This window comes from Aquarana catesbeiana, linkage group LG04, assembly GCF_042186555.1.
Source record: "Aquarana catesbeiana isolate 2022-GZ linkage group LG04, ASM4218655v1, whole genome shotgun sequence".
NCBI classification, from domain to species: Eukaryota; Metazoa; Chordata; class Amphibia; order Anura; family Ranidae; genus Aquarana; species Aquarana catesbeiana.
Window position 1 is genome coordinate 120,637,490 of NC_133327.1, and position 10,250 is coordinate 120,647,739.

At 39.8% G+C, this 10,250-nt stretch overlaps 1 pseudogene; it reads left to right on the forward strand.

The window, feature by feature from the left end:
• Window positions 1–10,250, forward strand: part of LOC141139436 (alpha-1,4-N-acetylglucosaminyltransferase-like) — a 63,826-nt pseudogene that overhangs the window by 35,125 nt on the left and 18,451 nt on the right.

Sequence of the window (10,250 nt, forward strand, 5' to 3'; positions counted from 1 at the left end):
TTTGCCCTCTGCAGGGACCATGTGCAGAGGGCAAAAATCTGCATGCCTGATAGACCCTGATAGGGTCCAACACGGAGGGTAAGAGTCCACCTTTATCACTTTCTTACTTATTGGAGTCACCGCCAGTGGATTTGCACCATCCTGCACATCTCTCTCCCTTGTCAATCCACTCATAAGGGGATTAGTTGCTGCTGAGCTGTATAGTGGATGGAAGCTTTTTTTCACTGATGAACTTTTTATATTTGAACCCATTGACTGAGTTTGTTTGATTTTCAGATTTTCATGCTATTAATATCATTGTATTTCACATGTACACATTTTTTGTTTCTTCTTTTTATTTGAGTTTTTATGTTTTGCACTTATATATTTTTACCACTCATGGAGTCATTTACTTGCTCTCAGTAGATTGTGGTTTTTACTACTACCCACATGTATTCACATCTATGTGTGTATTTTCATATAATTAGCGCACTTTATTTATTTTTATTTTTCATGGTATACACAGATATTGGTGTATTTTGTGTGCAGCTTTAACCTTTGACCTTTTTTGCTCTGCAGTGCAGTTTTTATTTTTATTTTTGAACCTAGTTATTTAAATAGGCAGAGGGATTTCGGATAGTGCACAGGTAACTTTTCCCTTTGTTTTTTAATATATTATATTTGCATTTTATGGTTGGCCCCCCTACTTTTGTCCCTGTCCCCCCATGTGCCCCATAGAATGGACATAGAATGAACCTCAAAAATGTGGGATTTTGTAGGCAATTGAAAAAACTGAAATTATTTATATATAAATATATATATATATATATATATATATATATATATATATATATATATATATATATATAGTAGAAAAATGACATAAAAATCTACATGAGATTTTATGTAATGCCAAGGCATATGTCAGCAGATGCCTGATGCTGTCATTAACAATTAATGGCACTGCTGTGTATCTGCTAAAGGGAAGCATGTTTCTGTGGTGTCAGGAAAGCTATTTTGCACGCATTCCCGACACACACAAATGTAAATGCAGGCTAAATGTCTCAGTTACATTGGTGGTCAGTGTGAATCTTCTCATTACATTGTTGCTTGGTGTAGAATCCTTTCGTTCACACTAGTGGCCAGTGTGAATGTCGCCCTTACATTGGTGGCCAGTGTGAATCCCTCCTTACATCAGTGATTACTGTGAATGCTTCTATTAGATTAGTCATCAGTGTAAACCCCTATTACAATAATTGTCAGTGTTGAAACTCCTCTTTATATTGATAGTCAGTAAAAAAAAGACAGCATTGCCATTGATCACACCCTCCCCTCCCCCCCCAGCACTGCCACTGATCCCAGGAGTCCTAGGATCCCTAGGAGTTTTCTGTCTATTAATGGGTCCCCTCACCTCCACAGACCATGGTGTACAGGCAGTGAGGAGATGATGTACAGTAATCTCTAGAAACCAATCAACAAGCAGATATCATGTGCTGTAACCTCTAGCAACTAATCAGTGAGCCATAATGTGTGCTGTAACCTCTAGCAACTAGTCAGTGAGCGGTAATGATACACTGTAACCTCCGTCAACAATCGCAATCGCTGCCTGTTCTGATTCAGTAAACAGATTTTGAGTCTAGCTGTTATTTATTGTAGGTCTCAGAGCAGGTGGAGAGCAAAACTGCATGGAGGGTGGGCCCAAGAAAAGGGTCCAATCAATATTAAAGACAGCCCCGATCGGACAATATAGCATCTCCATCCTTCATCCCCAGATGAAGACACGTGATGTTTTTAACGCGTAGGGAGTGGCCGGAGTCAGACGTACACCAGGAAGAAATGTGAGAGGGCGCTGAGAACGCCACACACACACTGTTTTTCTATTTTTGCTACTTTTAATATGCTATATTGTAGGAGTCAATTATAAGGCACTTAAAGAGGAGTTCCACCCAGGGGGTCCATTAAAAAAAAAAAAAAATAAAAGTCAGCAGCTACAAATACTGCAGCTGCTGACTTTTAATTGGAGACTTACCTGTCCCTGGGTCCAGCAATGCGGGGGATCGAATCCCCGCTCGCCCCCCCCTCCGCTCGTTGCCGCCGGCATTACAACTGTGGGCGCCGGGCTCTGGCTTCACAGCCTGGCACCCACTGCGCATGCGCGAGCGGCGCCACGCGCCGTGATTGGCCGCTCAATCACCTGGGACCTGTAATGGGTCCCAGATGATTGACAGGAGGGAGGGAGCAGAGCCGAGCCCTTCCTGTGCCGAGGGGGAAGTGATGTCACCAGCCCAGGCAAAGGAAGAGGCAGACTACGAGGGACCACCTAGCAACAGGCATTTAGAGGTAAGTAAAAAAAAAAATATCCAAATGTTTTTTTGGGTTTTTTTTTTAGAATTTTTCAGGTATTTTTGTTTTTTTGGGTGGAACCCCACTTTAATAAATATACCCTAGCCTTTTTTAAACATACTGCACTAGTGGAGTTTTTTTCTCTTTTTCCCCCTGCTGATGCTGTGGTGATACCGGAGCGATCTAGGACACATTTGCGGAGGAATTTAAAAGGGAAAAACACTACTGGCTCCAGTTGCAGTATACACCAACACAAACTAGAAGTATCTGGATAACACCAATTATCTGTTGGTGAGAGTACTACTTAGCCTTAAAGTGAGAGTTCTGTGAGACCATAATCCAGGAGAAAGTATATAGAATTTGACATGAACAACACCACTGAATAACATCACTTATTAACTTTAATAGCAACACCCAGTCACATATTTGAAATACTGTTGCTATTTATCACTGTGACTTGGAAGATGCATCCACTTCACTTGTTATGGACTACCTATTATTAACGTTTAACTATTTGGACAATTCTAATACTTTTCATTATTTATTTATCACCGTTCTCCTATCCATATACTGATTGTCCACCTGCTGCTATGTTTTATCTGCTGTTGTTTATTGATTAGACATCATTAGAAGACACTCACAGCAAATATTTTTATCACTATTTGCACGTCACTTTTAATATATCTATTTTCTATATATATTTATGATCTTTTTCAATATTTGTTGTTATTGTCACTGTATATATTGTTAAAGGAATACTGCGCTGTGAACCAGCAACCTAGCAGCCAGCACAGCTTGTAGACAAAAAGCAAAAACTGTGAATAAATAAGTGTAGCGCTAAGGTTGCAAAAAAACAAATTTGCATAAATTATATAAATGTGACTTAAACATAAATATATCAAACAAACAGAGATTCATACATGGTGAAATGTGAATCAACCAAAGAAAAAGTGAAATTTCAGAAAAAATACAGGTATGGTGAAAAATGTGCTAGTATGGTAACTTTACCATATATCAGGTGAGAGATAAAAATTAGGGTGTTAATATTAAACAGAAACACATCAAATAAACAAGGCTTAACACAAAATGAATATGATTCCAAACTCAGAAAAAATGAGAATAATTTCTGAAAAATGTGCTAGTATAATAATGTGCTAGTATAACAACTGCACAATAAACAAAATCCAAAAAACGAAAATGGTGATTTATAAAGTCCAAAAAAATCCAATGAGATGTACAGACCCGTTAAAAAAGAAACATAAGAAAAAAATGCTGGTATAATGAAAAATGTGCTAGTATGGTGATTATACCATAAATAAGGTGAAAGATAGAAATTGGGGTGTTAATATTGAACATAAACACATCAAATAAACAAGGATTAACACATAATTCATTATGTAAAATTACCTGCGGGCATGAAGTGTAAAGCGTGGAGGGTATCTGAATAGTAAAACAGTAGAGGGTATCTGAACCTCATGAATTGTATCAATCTTCTGTTTGAAGTGATTGGCGATCTCCTGGGCTGTGAGTGAGTTGGTGGGTGGAGGACGAAGTTTAGAGTCGAAGGTATAGAAGAGTTGACAGGGACGGGATGATAAGGTGTTAATGAGAGAGATGAAATAGGACTTGCTTGGCAGTGAGGAGGCAGGAATTGTATTTTTGGAAGGCAGATTTATACTGGCTGAAATCTTTCTGGGACTTTGTCTTATGCCACAGGCACTCAAGAGCGCTGTTTTGTTTTTTCAGGCTTCTAGTGTCATCTGTTTGCCAAGGTTGAAGGGGACGGGGCTTGATGCTGTGTGTAGTGAGGGGGGCCAGTGTGTCCAGTAAGTCTAGAAGTGAAGTGTTGTAGACAGAAGTGGCTAGGTTGGTGCAGGACAGGGGTGCGATTTTTGTCATAGAGGTGGTCAGTAACAGAGTAGAGTCAAAAAGAGAAGGGTTGAGATGGCATAGGTTTCTACTGGTAACCATTAGGCGGTTGGAGTGAAAGAAGGTGGAGGAGAGGGGGAGACTGAAACTAATAAGGTAGTGATCAGAGAGAGAGTAAGGATAGTTGGAGAGGTTGCACGGAGTGCATAGGTGGGAGAAAACAAGGTCAAGGGTATTGCCTTCGAAGTGAGTAGAAGCATGTATCTATTGCCTCAGGTCAAAGGAGGAGGTTAGACTGAGAAGTTTGGAAGTAGTAAGAGTGTTAGTATTAGTAGGGATGTTGAAGGCCCTGAGAATGATAATGGGGATTTCAGAAGAGAGAGAGTATGGTAGCCAGGTAGAGAAGTCATCAAGAAAGGTTGATACCGCTCCAGGGGGCAGGTAGATCACAGCTATCCTTAGAGAAACGACGAATGCAGTGTGCCTTAATATATATTAAAAACAAAAAAAACAATAAATAATTGCGCTTCGAATTTCTACAGAATAAATGACATAAAGCTGCGATGTCCTAAATTGTGACACAAACACAACAAAAAATGCAAAAGAAAAAAATGTGGACTCGCGCTTGGCAAACAAATAAATGTGTGGCTGAGGAGTGCCACACAGTGCGGTGTATACATAAATATAATATTATGCCAAACTGTACCACGCACAATGTGAAAAATGGTGACGAGAACACATAAATCTCTCTAGTAAACAGTGCAATAGTATAAACAATGTAATCAAAGCTTCAGATAAAGTCCATGGGTAATAAGTAAAACAGAAAGTGAATCATGAAGGTCCATATGGGAGAAACCCAAAAGGTGATATGCAGTCCTAGATGATTCAAAATTGGGTAGAATCATAAATGTGTGGGTCCACCACCAAAAGAAAGGGGAGCCTGGCCGCTTACCGGAACCCCATGACCCCCCGTTACAGAGGGTCTAAATGGGCATTGAGATCCTGCTAGTCTGGAACTCCCACGAATGAGGATGGAAACTGGAAGGGCGTCAAGGACTGTGATGGAAATGGACGGATCCCCAAGGAGACTCAGCTCTCAGCATTATGTAGTCATCATAGGAAAAGAAAAAGGGAGGGCTCCATGTAGTGAGGAGAGGAACAGAATGAAAGTCACACTGGAGGATTCAGGACTGGTGGCTTGCAGCAGGCATAATCCCGAAATTGAGAAATCTAAGATGACTTCTTGGTTGTAGATGGTCTGCGGGAAGTTTGTCTATCTCTTTCAATTACTGGGGATGTTCTCAAACTCTGCTGTCTTGCTGTTTGGCATTAAGCGGCTCACAGTCAGTTCAAAGCAACATTCCTGAATGTTGCTTTGAACTGACTGTGAGCCGCTCCATGCCAAACAGCAAGACAGCAGAGTTTGAGGACATCCCCAGTAATTGAAAGAGATAGACAAACTTCCCGCAGACCTTCTACAACCAAGAAGTCATCTTAGATTTCTCAATTTCGGGATTATGCCTGCTGCAAGCCACCAGTCTTGAATCCTCCAGTGTGACTTTCATTCTGTTCCTCTCCTCACTACATGGAGCCCTCCCTTTTTCTTTTCCTATGATGACTACATAATGCTGAGAGCTGAGTCTCCTTGGGGATCCGTCCATTTCCATCACAGTCCTTGACGCCCTTCCAGTTTCCATCCTCATTCGTGGGAGTTCCAGACTAGCAGGATCTCAATGCCCATTTAGACCCTCTGTAACGGGGGGTCATGGGGTTCCGGTAAGCGGCCAGGCTCCCCTTTCTTTTGGTGGTGGACCCACACATTTATGATTCTACCCAATTTTGAATCATCTAGGACTGCATATCACCTTTTGGGTTTCTCCCATATGGACCTTCATGATTCACTTTCTGTTTTACTTATTACCCATGGACTTTATCTGAAGCTTTGATTACATTGTTTATACTATTGCACTGTTTACTAGAGAGATTTATGTGTTCTCGTCACCATTTTTCACATTGTGCGTGGTACAGTTTGGCATAATATTATATTTATGTATACACCGCACTGTGTGGCACTCCTCAGCCACACATTTATTTGTTTGCCAAGCGCGAGTCCACATTTTTTTCTTTTGCATTTTTCTTAATATATATTAAAAGTTTGTAGCTGCTGTTTTTTAATTTTTTTGGGGGGAGACTGAAGCTCTACTTTAAGATATACCAGCATTTGTACATTATAAGCATTTTTCTGCCTGGATGTACTGTATATTAAAGCTGAATTCCAGATAAACCACTAAATACACAGGTTAAAAACATATTGGGCATGTATTGGAATGGATATAAGTCCATCAAGTCCTGAGATTTTCACAGCCCTGCCATAAGGCACAGTCAGACAGATGGTATCATGTATATACAGCAGAAAGAATGTAGTGTTGTCCTTTCGACAGCTTGCTGATTGGACAGTGAAAGAGCAGCAGTAGACTGATAAGGTAATTGCTCTGCTTAAGCTGCCCTCTCCTTCTATCAGTTTGTTCCTTGTCAGCATATTTGCATGCAGAACACCTGATTGGCTTCCAGTCCTGCACCTCCCTAACCCAGTCTGAGTGCTGTTGTAAAGAAGGTTGCAAGATACCAAGTAAAATTCAGTCGCTTACACTGAATGAATTTAATGATTTAGATTAATAAATGTGTCTGGGTTTGTTTCTTGGGGTGTTTGGCGAATCTGTCATGAAATAAAAAAAAAGAATGCAAAGTTAAAACCAAACCTAATTGAAGCCTATGGGTTATAAATCTTGAAAATTCATATTGCCCATATTCAAAGCTAATATGCAAGGGATTGACAAAATGGGCATCGGGGGGCTTGGCACTGCCATGCTGGACATGTACCAAAATGCAAAAGGGAGAAGGTCCATATTTTTTTTTTTTTTTGCAACTTTGCGGGTGACATGGTAAAAAAAAACAAAAAACAATACTTTAAATTTACATTCTTGGGTGATGCTTTTTAGCTGAATGTGGTGTTACGGAACAGTACAACTCCCATTGACATCGTCAACAACGCCATATTCTGGAATTACATATTTTGCATGTGTCTTTTTTTAAATTTTACTTCTAGTTTAGTTTAAATACAGCAACAGCATCCCAGTCTGCTTTATTACAACATGGAAGCCCCCTGGTGGTTAAACTGAGGTATAACACAGTACAAAAAGGGAGCTGATGGAGTTGAGTTATACTATAGCTGTAACTTGAATAGCTGTAATGCTCAGGGTCCCCCTAGTGGCAATGTACACTTTTAGCTAGGCTTGTATGGACTCAGGAGTCAGAATAAGTATAGCTTTCATTGTGAGCATCTTATTAGAGGATATTATGGATGGAAAAAAGGATATTGTGCATGGTAAAATAAAAAAGGGAACTTGAAGCCAAATTAAATTAAATACGAATGAAATAAAATAAAATAATGATGATGATAATTAGGGATGAGCTGAACACCCCCCCCCTCCCCCCGGTTCGGTTCGCGGCAGAACATACGAACAGGCAAAAAATTTGTTCGAACACGCGAACACCGTTAAACTCTATGGAACACTTACATGAAAAATCAAAAGTGCTAATTTTAAAGGCTTATATGCAAGTTATTGTCATAAAAAGTGTTTGGGGACCTGGGTCCTGCCCCAGGGAACATGTATCATAGTTTTAAAAAGGTCAGTTTTTTCGAGAGCAGTGATTTTAATAATGCTTAAAGTGAAACATAAAAAGTGAAATATTCCTTTAAATTTTGTACCTGGGGTAAGAAAAAGTCATTGAAAAAAAACGGCATGGGATCCCCCCTCAGTCCATTACCAGGCCCTTTTTTTGACAAAAATTTTTAAAAAATGGCGTGGGGGTCCCCCTTCAGGTCTGGTATGGATTTTAAGGGGAGCCCCGTGCCAAAATTTTTAAAAAAATGGCGCGGGGGTCCCCACAAAAATCCATACCAGACCCTTATCTGAGCACGCAACCTGGTAGGCTGCAGGAAAAGAGGGGGGACGAGAGAGCGCCCCCCCCCCCCGAACCGTACCAGGCCACATGCCCTCAACAGGAATATTTCACTTTTATTGTTTTAACTTTAAGCATTATTAAAATCACTGCTCCTGAACTAAAACGTCCGTTTTTTAAACTTTTTTTTTTGCATTGATACATGTCCCCTGGGGCAGGACCCAGGTCCCCAAACACTTTTTATGACAATACCATGCATATTAACCTTTAAAATTAGCACTTTTGATTTCTCCCATAGACTTTTAAAGGGTGTTCCGCGGCTTTCGAATTCGCTGTGAACACCCCAAATTGTTTGCTATTCGGCGAACGGGCGAACAACCAATGTTCGAGTCGAACTCATGTTCGGCCCGAACATAAAGCTCATCCCTAATGATAATAAAGAAAACTGAAAATAAAAAATGCTAGACTGACCAGGTAATATGTTATATGGAATAGTAAACATAAACTGATTTTAGATAATGAAACAAATAGATAAGCTTGTTAGATGATTGAACAATATGTGGTATAAAATGGTCTTCATGCTCTGTGATTACATAAAATATATACTGTATATCAGGGCACAAAGCAGCCATGTTTATTGGCCTGCTAATGAGACTTTTCCTCTTCCTCAAGGCTGTAAGTCAGCAATGTTTCTGAACTCTTAATATAGCCTTTCCCTCCTTCCCCTTCTTCTCAAAGGTGCAGATTCAGCCTTTTATGACTGTAGACAGTTCATGTGGGGAAGCTGTAAAGAGATTTCATGAGATACACCAGCAGCCCTAACATATAAATATCTTCCTCTCCCCCATCCCAAAATTCATAGCCACCTTTTTCAAATCCCAGGAAGTGCATTATTGCTAGTTGGTTGTTATAGTTTCGCCTCGTAACCAACCTTGACCCAAACTCAAAACCTCTAATTATTCATACCAGGATGCATTTATTTGTGTCTTTTATACCTGATTGGAGTTCATTTTTAAAAGCCAAAGTTTTTAGAAAGGTTTTGTTAGATGGTTCTCCTTTTGAAACTCTGAATATTTTTACAAATAAAAGACACTCGTAGCCTGGATTAAACATTTGAAGCAGGAGACAAGAGGAAAGGCTCCACCATGCATACAAATCACAATACTGTAGTAGGTGGCTAAAAGACCTTATTATCAATGCCCTTCTGAGAGCACAGCCAGGCAGAACAATTATTATTTTGCTAAAACCACACTTTGTCATATTTCTTCAAAACCTGCTCTGCCACTTGAAATCCAGCAGGGAACTAGAGATCTGTAATTTAAAGTGTTAGCATCAACAATAAGGATTATCTCATGGAACTAGCACAATAAAATTGCGCAAGTGATACTGCAGTGTTGTGTTTTTTTTTTTTTTTAATAGTGTTTCTCTCCTGAAAATAAATTGCTTATTCATTAATGTAAAGTGGAACTACAACGCACTAAATACTTACCTGCAATTAATCTGAGCTGTCTAATCTTCCAAAGCATTTTTACTCGTCCTTTATCAGTCTGAAGATCCAGGCACCCCTGCCAGAACATATATCCACACACTTATTTCCCAGCTGAGCTTTGTAGCTTCTGTTATCACCTCTCCAGCAACGTTGACATTGAGATGTTTCTGCAATTGCCTCACTATAGGGCTAATGTAAAAAATTGGGCTAATAAGAGTTTGTAAATGCTTGTGGCAATCCTTCTGATGATTCCATCTGTCATTTCTTCAGTAATGACATGAAAATAAAACAAGAATTCTGACTAGATGTTATAGGCTGCAAGGATATTTGTTTTCCTAAACATATTTTTCATATGTCAGCCCCTAGGAGTTTGGATTGCACAATATACAGTAAGGTTAGATGGCAACATCTGCTGTCTCCACTGGTACTTGTTGATGAAAATGCCAATATGTTATCTGGTTTCTAAGACTTTCCAACAATTACATGCCGAGGGGAGGAGACCTGCAGCCTCCTGGCACCTGTGACATGTCCCAGAAGGCTATGAGCAAAGGGGAGGAGACCCTTTTGGGTGAAGTTCTGCTTTGAATATAGGTCTTAAAATCGAACT